Below are 11,711 nucleotides of genomic sequence, written 5' to 3' on the forward strand. Positions count from 1 at the left end.
TTGCTCTGTAATTCTAAATAGACATTAAAGAAATAATTCACAATTTAATAAATATCTGAAATTAACGATTTACAGCCTCAATTTGTGCACAGATCTTATATTTACAAGTTATTTTAGAAACAAATTATGTTGATTGATACTGAGACAAAGTTGTGGTTTTCAGAACCAGAACTTAAAGCCACGGAGCTATTTAATGTTTGCAATCATTTTGTTACTATTTCTTACTGCAATAACTTAAGCGTACATTACGCTGCTAGTCTTTCAGTTAAAAATAAACAGGAGGCTAGTATAACTGTGTTTAAACACTTTAGAATCCTTCTGTGACTGAAGAAACACATTAACCTGGTAGATTCGGGTATCTTATTGGGATGGTAATAGAAAAATGGCTCAAACTAGGGAAATCAATAGAATTGAATAATCAGATTCTACCAAAATAGGAACGTATGAAATAAAAACAGGAGTTGGTCTTTTGGCTCCATGTACCTGCTCTGCCACTTACTAAGATGACAGTTGATGCTACTTAAGAACCTCTTTTCTACCTATATAACACTTCCTTTAATTTCCTTAATGTGCAAAATTCTCTTACGTTTGCCTTGTATAATTATCTTGTCCTGCAAGTATTGTCGGGTGACTGGCCACTGGCGCGACGATGAAGACAGTTGACAAAGCCCCCGCGCATGCAATGGGCGGCGAGAGCTGCGACCGAGGGGAAGCGGATCTTATTTTATTTTTAATTTTTTTTGTTGGAGACGGGAAAAGGGGTTTCGGCCCGAAACGTTGCCTATTTCCTTTGCCCCATCGATGCTGCTGCACCCGCTGAGTTTCTCCAGCACTTTTGTCTGACTTGTATAATTAGTGACTAAGCCTCCACAATCTCTTGAATGGAAAATTCCAAAGGTTCGTCTAAGTCCTGAAGTGGTTATTTTGATTCTAGACATGCCAACCAAGGGAAACAACATACCTTAATTGACCCAGTAAATCCCCAAGAGAATATTGTATGTTTCAATAATTTCATTAAAAGGAGCTGCACTTCTATCCTTAAGTCATTGGTGAGGCCACATTTGGAGTAGAGAATATTTTTGAGAAAGTCGCTAAGCGAGAGTGGGAGAGGTTGAGCAGGCTAGGACTTTATCCCTTGGAGTGCAGGAGGATGAGGGGTGATCTTATAGAGGTGTATAAGATCATGAAAGGAATAAATAGGTTAAATGCACAGAGACTTTTACCCAGAGTAGGGGAATCAAGAATCAGAAGGCATAGGTTTAAGGTGAGGGGGGAAAGATTTCATAGGAACCCGAGGGGCAATTTTATTTTTACACACACATTGAAAGCGGTAGGTGTATGGAACAAGCTTCCAGATGAGATGGTTGAGGCAGTTACTTTCAAAATGTTTAAGAAATGTTTGAACAGATATATGGATAGGATAGTATAGAGGGAATATGGGCCGAATGCAGGCAGGTGGGACTAGTATAGATGGGACACGTTGGTCGGTGTGGGCAAGTTGGGTCACGCTTCATGACACTATGACTATTAGTCAATAGTCAGATTTATTCGTCACATGCACAATAAAGTGCAGTGAAATGAACTTGCCAGCAGCGGTACAATAAAAAACAGACAATCTGTATTACTAAAAGTCTGATCTTGACCACTTCCTGGTGTTCTGCATATTGATTTTATAAAAAACGCTGCCACTTACGGCTGTGATTTTTGGCCATCTTACTCAGAGTCCCCCTCCGCTGCGCAGGACAAGAGGATTTTTCCCATTGACGAAAAATAAAAGAGTTACTAGTGTTTAAAAAATGATGAGATTTTCTCTCCTTCTCTTTCTCGCCACGCCCATTCCGGAGGAACTATACAACCCAGAAGCGTTGAGTGCCTCAGTCAGTCTCTGCAAAATGGGGCAGCGAGAGGGTCACGTCCCTTAGTCTGAGCTGTGAATAACACTGAACACATGTCTACTAAACTGTGAGTGGTTTTACTGACCTGTAAGTGCCCTTAATGTTGTGTGAAAATATAGTTTGGAAATGCTAAAGCTGTGCTGCCTTTGGTTTGGAAATGCTAAAGCTGCGCTGCCTAATTAAAGTTGTCTTGCTCAATTAAAGTTGGCTTGCCTTCTATAATCTTGACCACTTCCTGTTTGGGCTTTATATTGATTTTAGAAAAAACGCTACCACGTACGGCTGTGATTTTTAGCCATCTTACTCAGAGTTCCCCTCCGCTCATCAGGTGCTGAGGATTTTTCCCATTGATGAAAAATAAAAGAATTATGTGTTTAAAAAATGTTGAGATTCTCTCTCCTGTCAATCACGCCATGAAGGCCACACCCCTTCTGGTGGGAGGGGGAGGGACTATAAAACCCAGAAGTGTGGGCGTGGCTCAGTCTCTGCAAGATGGAGATGGGAGAGGTCACGACTCACTGTCTTTAGTGGCCTTGCACCCTGCTTAAAATGGTATGAAACTGCACTTGAATTTGGTGGACTTGCACCCTGCTTGAAGTGGTAAGAAACTGCACTTGAATTTGGTGGCCTTGCACCCTGCTTGAAATGGAATATCAAGGAATAGCCGTGTCAACTGCCAGCCCACCAGCCGTGAGTGAGTGAGCTGCCAGCACAACAGGCTTGAGTGACTGAGCCACCAGCTCAAGAATCTATTCGGCCCACAATGTCAATACTAGCCCTCTGGAAACCAGTCCCTTCAGCCACAACACCCATACTAGTGCACCAGAAAGACCCCCCCACCCCCACTGGCCACCAATATTGGAATTGGTGGAGAGGTGGAATATTGCGTTGGGGGACCAGCCCTCCCATAGTCTAGTACACAATAAAAATTTAACACAAACATCCACCACAGCATTCATCACTGTGGTGGAAGGCACAAAGTTTAGTCAGTCCTCCTCCATTTTCCCCTGTGGTCGGGGCCACAAACCTCCGCAGTCGCCGCTGGGGGCGGCCAGATGTGCAGAGAGTATATTAAGTCAAGAGAGTATAACCCAGTATCTTCTTCTAGGCCAAATCCACCTCATCCCAGGAATCAACTTGGTGAATGCTCATTGTACTACAGGTGTTGTAGTTCTTTTGGTGAGATCAGATCTGTTCATAATATTTCAGGTGTTATTTGACCAGAGTCCTGCATAATTGTAATGTCATCTTTATATTTGCATTCAAGTCTTTTTGCTACAAAGGTTGGCATATCTTTTACTTCCCTGATTGTTTGGTCAACCTTTACGTTAACTTTCCTTGATCTTGGCTCAAGACCTAGGTCTCTCTGAATATCAATATCTTTCATAGTTTTGCTATTTAAAACATACTTTGTCTTCCTGTTGTTTTTAAATCAAAGTGGATGACTTTTACAATATTTTACAATATATTCCAATTTGTATATTGTTGCCTGTTAGCTCAGCCTATCTCTATATACCAGAGTCTTGTCCATATCCTCCTCACAGCCAGCAACATTACTCATCTTAGTACCATCATCAAACGTTAATATACTATACCTAGTTCATTCATTAAATCACTGACTTAGGTGAAAAGATGGAGCCCCAGCACAAATCTCTCAATCACTGTGCCAGCCACGGCCTCTCAACCTAAATATTTCAACTAGATTTCTGTTTGTTAACCAATCCTCATGCCCTTACATTAGAACTCATGTATTCGATGTGGCACCTTACAGAAAGTATTTTGAAAATCTGAACACGTCACATCCACTGGAGCAAACTTCACAACTTTTAATTTGATATAAATTAATTCCAAGATCCAACTGCATAAGTGATAAAAACGGTCTTCATTCTCAATTAAGCTATTTGGAATACAACCCAATTTATAATAATTTTTTGGGTGAAGGTGTTACTGGCAAATAGATAATAGTGGTGGTCAGCTACCTTCTTAATTACAAGTCAATGCGATACACTAGATTCAGGAAAAGCTTCTTCCCTGCTGTTATCTGCCATAAAATATGTCGTAGTCTGATCTTCCACTGCATACCTTGCACATTTTGAACCTGCACTTTCTCTGTATTTCTAGTCGAGGAGGTGCTGAAGGTCCTAACACATATGAAGATCGATAAATCTCCCGGGCCTGATCAGATAAATCAGAGGGCACTGTGGGAAGGTATAGAGGAAATTGCAGGTACTCTTGCTGAGATGTATGTGTCATCAATAAATACAGGTGAGGTGCTGGAAGACTGGATTGTGGCAAATGTTGTGCCTCTATTTAAGAAGGGCTGCAGGGAAAAGCATGGGAACTACAGGCCAGTGAGTCTATCATCTGTGGTCGGAAGGTTACTAGAGCGTATTCTGAGGGATAAGATCTATATGCATTTAGATACACAGGGACTGGTTAGGGTTAGTCAACCTGTTTTTGTGTTGTGGGAGTTCATGTCTCACAAATGTTATTGAGATTTTTAAGATGTCATCAAAAAGGTTGATGAGGGCAGAGCAACAGATGTTGTATACATAGATTTCAGCAAGGCATTTCACAAGTTTCCACATGGTAGACTGCTCTAGAAAGATGGATCACATGGGAGAGCTAGCCGACTGGATGGAAAATTGACTTAATGGAAGGAAGCAGAGGGTGATGGTGGAAGGTTTTTTTTCGGACTGGAGGCCTGTGACTAGTGGTGTGCCTCAGAGTTCGCTGCTGGGTCCATTTCTGTTTGTCATCTTTAGCAATGATTTGGAATAAGAACGTACAAGATAGGATTTGTAAGTTTGAGATAACACTAAAGTGGGTTGTATTGTAGATAGCAAAGATGGGTTGTTAAAAATTGCAGCAAGATCTTGATCGATTAGGCAGGTGGACTGAGGAATGGTTAATGAAGTTTAATACAGAGAAGTGTGAGGTGTTGCATTTTGCGAAGTCAAACCAGGACAGGACCTACACAGTGAATGGCAAGGCACTGGGGAGTGTTGTAGAGCAGATAAATCTAGGAGTGTACGCACATAATTCCTTGAAAGTGGCATTACAAATAGATAGGATAGTCAGAAAGGCTTTCAGCACATTGGCCTTCATCAGTCAAAGTATTGAGTGTAGAAGTTGTGGGGGGTCATGTAACAGTTGTACAAGACTTAGGTGGGATTGCATTTGGAAGTATTGTGTTCAGTTTTGGTCAGCCCATTATAGGAAAGATGTTAAGTTGGAAATGGTGCAGAAAAGATTTATGAGGATGTTGCCAGGACTCGAGGACCTGAGCTATAGGCAGAGGTTGAGCAGACTAGTATTTTACTCCTCGGAGCGCAGGAGGATGAGGGGTAATCTTATAAAGGTGTACATCATGAGAGAAATAGATAGGGTAAATGCACTACCCAGTCTTTTACCCAGTGTAGAGGAATCGAGAATGTGAGGACATAAATTTAAGGTGAGGGGGAGGCATGGGGAGATTTAATAGGAGCCCAAGGGCCAACTTTCTTTTTACACACAAAGAGTGGCAGGTGTATGGAACGAGATGCCGGAGTTACTATCACAAACGTTTAAGAAACATTTCAACAGGTGCATGGATAGGATAGGTTTGGAAGAATATGGGCCAAATACAGGCAGGTGGGACGAGTGTAGAAGGGCATGTTGGTCAGTGTGGGCAAGGTGGGTCACAGGGTCTGTTTCTACTCTGTGTGACTCTATGAAATGCAACACTATAATGTTGTAAGTACTATAATCTGCATTCTGGTATTTTTGTCTTTACTCTACCTGTTGTGTTTGTGTACAGCTTGATTGTACTCATAGTATGATTTGATTTGACTGAACAGCACACAACGCTTTTCACTCTATCGTGGTACACACGACAATACATTAATACCAACACCAAGATCTATCCTCACACTCGCTTCCACAGCAAAGATATCAGCACATACTGATCTCAAGCAATTACAACCACATTTTCACACACTGACCACAAAAAGTAATAACTTTAAAACATTAATTCAACGCACTTCCACAGAAGATCATTTTACAAATTGATTAGAAATTAGATTAATAGGGTGAACATACAATATGTATTTTGGCTATTTCAATGGCCAAAATGCGTTATATAACAGAAAACAACAAGCTCAGTAAGTAATCTCAAAGAAAATAAATAATTGGAGAGGGGAGTCATCTATAATTGGAGAAATGTTTTTAACTTTAATATTCTGATGCAGAGAAATAACAAGCCTAATTGACGGTGGGAAAAAAACTAATTCTACTGGACACTAACCTTAATTAAGGTGATGCTATTGGGTAAACAGGGGGTCATGAAGTGGGTAAAAATTGGAAAAAAGTGATTTGACAAATTTTAAAATATACGGTTGCTTCCTGGTCTTTAAGGGTCCCAACTCATAATCACACATCTATTCCAGTACTTGGTGTTCTGCTCAAGATTCTAGCATCTGCTGTTCCTTGTGTTCTCTTGATCTTTATATTGCAGTTCGAACTTCTTACGATTTCCTTTGTTGTAGTGATGTTACAAAACCTACCTTCAGCGGCGCTGCAGACCTGCTATGGGCTATGTGTGCGACTGCGGCACCTTTGAGGGGGTGGGGCGGGATTAAAATGCAGGTTTTTATCGCTTGTCGTAGAGGGGTTTCCTCGGGCTGCTAGTTCGATGAAGAAAAATCGATCGGACTCATTCCCATTTAAAACCGTTCCCATTTAAAAAAATTTAAAAAAATTGCTGGACAATTTAATAGTTCGATTAAAGTAAAATGCGACTTTGAACGTCCTCAATGTGACGGATCGTAATATCAGGACAAAACAAAGGGTAAGTCGTTTATTTCACATATAATCTTGCTTTTTGGGGTGGCTTTAGTCTAATTTTACGATCCGAAAATGTTATTTAGTCCCCAAACGATTCGGCAGTGTCTTGCCTGCCGATATGGGTTTAAAATTCATGGCAACGGCAACGTTCCAATTGATTGCATTCCAGAAACACCCACTGGCAAGATGATTAAAATCCTCTTTTTTTTTTGGACAATCATGTCATAAGAGCATCTAAATCGTCTATATTTTGTGTAATTGTCTATCATAATCAATATTTTTATACTAAATATCCACAACAGTTTTAGTCACATGTATTGTGCAAAAAGTAATACATTTGATTATATTGAGTGGATGTTTTTAGATTAATTTATGGGAATTAAACATTATGGGAATTAAACATTTGGCATACAAGTTCATGACAGTGAGATTTAAAAATCATGTTTTATTGTGTAAATGGGATTAGTTTCTTATTTGGATACTTAGGCTATTTATTTTTTTTAAAATAGCCTTTTCTTAACAAATGGATAGATGTTTAGATCTAGTAATTGAATTTAGATTAATTTAATTGATTAGATGAATTGATTTGATGAAACTGATGAATATAATTTTTTTGTCGGGTATTTACCATTTGTTTTAGCGTTTAACTTCATCATTTCTACCTTTTTTCTAAAACTGCAAATAATAACTTGTTTCTGTTAATGCTGTTCAGTGCTTTTTTTTCCTTTACATTTTAAAAAGATGTCTCCGAAGAAGAAATGCAAAATTGTCCATCCAAATGCCAGGCAAAAAAGACTGATTTAGACAGCATTTGCAGAGATGATCCGAATTTGGACTAGTACAAATGTGATGATCTACAGGACATTCTTAATGGGATAGCAGTGGGCAGAAGGACGTGTCATGCATGGTTTGAAGAGCAAACACCTGTAGTTTACAATGCCAAAATTGAAAAGTTGAGGAAAAACAAGGTGTACAGAGTTGCTTATTGGTTACAATCTGAGGAGTATGATGATGCTACTAATTATGATATGTCAATGTGCCAGCTAGCAACTTATCTTCTCCATAAAGACTTGGTCTATTGCTAGAAATTGTAATTTATTTACCTATCTGTTACAGACTTACAGCATATATTACAATAATATTAATGTTCTGATCTTGAGAATATCACATTTTTGAATTTTCAAGGCAGTCTGGGTGTTTATTACTATTTCCGTCACAACGGTCAATTTTGTAATTAGCTATAATTAGGTAACTAACAAATTATATGTTTAAATTTCAGGTCATCCAAGTAAGATGTTTCATATTTGTTTCAGAATGTTTTAATCTACAATTACTGAAAATTTCATTCAGTTCTCTTAATTTTTAAGAACGTTATGGGCCTTTGACTGTCCTCAATCACAACTTTTGTGGAAAAGCAATAGGGAACAAGATGCAAATTTCCGAGTATGAAAATGGCCATAACTTTTTTAATACTGAAGATATGAAAGTGAATTAGGTATCAAATTAACGTTCTTTTTATGCTTTATCTGATGGGATAATTGCAAACTTGATTTTTTAAATCTCAAAATGTTGTAACATTGCTACTTGTTAACCCCAGAAAACTACAGAAAAACGTATTCTGTGATTATTTTTTTTCTGCTTAGGATGTTACCTCTAAATTTATCCACAAAGAGCATTGTGCTTTTGAGTTTGTGTAGTTTTGGGCAGCGATACTAACCAAAGATCTTTGATACTAACTGCTGTTGCATTCGCGCAGCTGATTGCATTGGAGAAAGCTCCATGTTGAACGCGTCGGGCATGTCTACTGAGCCCGGGTTTGGGAACTAGGTCCAACCCTGCACCCAGGACTCAGCCCCGTGATGTAGGGTGGCTCTCAACATGCATGTATTGCGCCTCATGCTGCAAGCTTCTGACACTGGACAATTATACATACCAGTTTTCCCTTTGCTGTTAGTTTCTTGATCCACACTTGTCTAGGCAAGCACCGATTGCGCAGCTCCACTGCGCACCTTCGGAAGGTCGGTGGTGGTGCAGCCCCCAATATCTTCCCCACCGGAGCAGTCAGCGGTCAGGAAATCACATTCACGCCAACCCGCGACCACCCCGAATTGACAAGGGCCGAAAGACTGCCGTCACCCAGCTGCGGTGCGAGTGACACACGGCGTCGAAGTGTAGGAGCGGCCAGCAACCGCGTAACATTTCAAAAGCGAAGAACCTGACTGTCAGCGCGTCCTCCGTCCGCTGGCCAACTACTGGACGGCGTCTGCGCGGCAACTGCCACCAGCGGCGGCCGCGCAGGCGCGGGGAGGCGCTGCGGGAGCGCGCGCTGATCCGGACGTGAACGACGGGGGCGCGCGCCGTTGATGTGCTGCCCAAAGATTATAGAGGAGCAATCTTTGGTGCTGCCCAAAGCCAAGATACTAGACCAAAGACCGCTCCTCTAGTATCTTTGGTGCTGCCATCGTGCTGCACGGCAAGGAAATGGGCCTTTCGGCAAGTTGGCATGCGGGGGCCCTCGCAGTGAAAAGATTACCCCTGTGGTTCCTATTAAATCTCTCCACCTCACTTTAAGCTTATTCCACCTGGTTTGAGAATCCTCCAGCCTGAAAAAAATGACTGAGAGCATTCACGCCCTTCATGATTTTGTTTACTTTACCTTGCAGCTTCCAAACGATGAAGTCCCAGCTTTTCACTTTAACTCAAGCTCACACGTTCTAGTAATATCCTTGTCAATTTCTTCTGCAACATTTCCAGTATCCTTGTGTGGGATGTTAATTTAACATCTTCCTCGCCGCTTTAGGTCCAACACAAAGATGGCCTTGCTGATCTTTAAGGGGGCATATTCTCTTCCTAGCTACCCTTTCATTGTTAATATACCTATGGAATATCTTAGGATTTGCCCATGCCTTGGCTATCAGATCTATTTCATGTCTCCATTTTGGCTTCAAGAGTTCTACATTTCTTATGCTTGCGGAGGAATATTGCTTAATCCCCATTGTCTAAATCTGATGTATGGCTTATTTTTCCTGACCAGAGCCTCAACATCTCTCATCAACCAAGTTCCCTGAACTTGATCGCCTTGTCCTTCACCCTAACAGGAACATGCTGCCCTTGTACTCTAATTATCTACTTTTAAAAGCTTCCCACTTGCCAGCCAGCAAACAGACTCAATTAACATTTTCTTTGCCTGGCGGAAGTTGCCCTCGCCCTCAACAACTTCTCTTTCAATTTCTCTCACTTTCTTCAAGTAAAAAATGTAGTCAAGGGCACTTGCATAGTCCCCAACTATTTATTGGTTACGTTGAACACACCTTGTTTCAAATGTATCCCGGCACCAATCCCTAACTTTTTCTCCATTACATCAATGTCTGCATTGGGGCTGCCTCCTGCTCCCGTAGAGCTCATTGATTGCATCAACGTTACTACTAACTTCTACCCTGCCCTCTAATTCATTTGGACTATCTTTAGCATCTCTCTTCCCTTTCTTGATCACTCTGTATCCATCACAGGGACAGATTATCGACTGACGTCTGTTACAAATCCACTGACTTGTACAGCTACCGTAATTACACCTCCTCCCAGCCTGCCACTTGCAAAGATGCCAACCCCATCTCTAAGTTTCTCCATTTATGGCGCATCTGTGCCCAAGCAGAGACTTTCACTCTGACTCCAAGATGTCCTTTTTATTCAGTAAATATGCCTTCCCTCATGCTATTGTACATGGATCTCTCACCTATGACCCCTCTGTGTTCTGCATTTCTGCTCTCACTCCCCACAACCAGAACAAGAATAGAGTTCCCCTCATCTTTACCTTTCACCCCAGCCTCTGCATCCATCACATCATTCTCTGACTTATCTGAAACCTGAAACGAGATCCCAGTCACATCTTCTGATCCCCACCTATTTCTGTTTTCCATGCAGACAACTCACTCTACACTATTTGCACCGATCATCCCTTCCCACCCAATCTGCCCCCTCCCCAGGAACTTCCCCCTGCACCCACAGGAGATGTAACACCTGTCACTATATCTCTCTCACTTCCAACCAGAGACTCCAGCAGCCAATCCAGCTGATTCTGAGATTCATGTGCACCTCTGCCAACTTCATCTATTGTATTTGCTTCTCCCGATGTAGCCTCCATTACATCAGCGAGATCAAGCAGACCGGGGAATAATTTTGCTGAATACTTATGCTCTATATATTATACTAAGGTAAATATCTTCCATATTTACTCCCCATTCCATTCCCATACCAACCTTTCTGTTCTTTGCCTCCTCAAAGGCCTGTCCTGCTGAGTTACTCCAGCATTTTGTGTCTATCTTTCGTTTAAACCAGCATCTGCAGTTCCTTTCTCCACCTGTCGCTTATCAGGCTTTGTCCCACTCCCTTCTCTCCTTTTCAGCTTTCATCCCCCCTACTCCATCAATCTGAAGTGTCCTTACCCATCTGTCTATTCTCTCCACAGATGCTGTCTGAACTTCTGAGTTCCCCGTGCACTTTTTGTTTGTACTCACCCAATTGTGTACTGTATACTGAAGTGAAAATGTTCCTTTTACCTCAAACAAGCAGAACCGTCCTGACTTTGGTTTCTTATGTTTATTTGACAATAGAGTTCTCAGGTGCTTTGCCAGCACTTTCATCCCCAAATATTTCCGTCTCTCAGTTTTTTCACATTCTTCTTCTCACCAAGCTCTTCCACTCCTTTTGCCCCTGTCATTGTCCCCTGCATTAGCTCTAGCTTTTTATTTTATTTCCATGTGGCTCAGCAAATCTCTGGCGGTGTTTTATTGCACATAAGTGATAAAAATGAAAAGGGTTGTTTTTTAAATGTTACATTATGGTCAGCAAAATAACATGGATGACTGTGTAATAAAAATAGAATTGGAAGGTCATTGAACTAAGAATAATTTAGTTGCATTCTTCACAGATGTTGACTGATTTGCAGAGTATTTCCAACATTTATGTTTTATTCGCTACGCAGATCTGCTTTCT

At 41.1% G+C, this 11,711-nt stretch overlaps 1 protein-coding gene across 2 annotated transcripts in view; it reads right to left on the reverse strand.

Annotated features, from left to right (window-relative positions):
* The window catches only part of klhl20 (kelch-like family member 20), a 56,830-nt gene extending 47,062 nt beyond the window's left edge, over window positions 1-9,768 (reverse strand). Inside the window, exon 1 of one of the 2 annotated variants that reach the window (XM_055641993.1) lies at window positions 8,653-9,768. The gene's annotated coding sequence lies outside the window, so the exon portion shown is untranslated. The remainder of the gene's footprint in view (window positions 1-8,652) is intronic. The other variant, XM_055641992.1, reaches the window with a different exon arrangement.
* Window positions 9,769-11,711: the final 1,943 nt, after the last annotated feature.

This window comes from Leucoraja erinacea, chromosome 10, assembly GCF_028641065.1.
Source record: "Leucoraja erinacea ecotype New England chromosome 10, Leri_hhj_1, whole genome shotgun sequence".
NCBI classification, from domain to species: Eukaryota; Metazoa; Chordata; class Chondrichthyes; order Rajiformes; family Rajidae; genus Leucoraja; species Leucoraja erinaceus.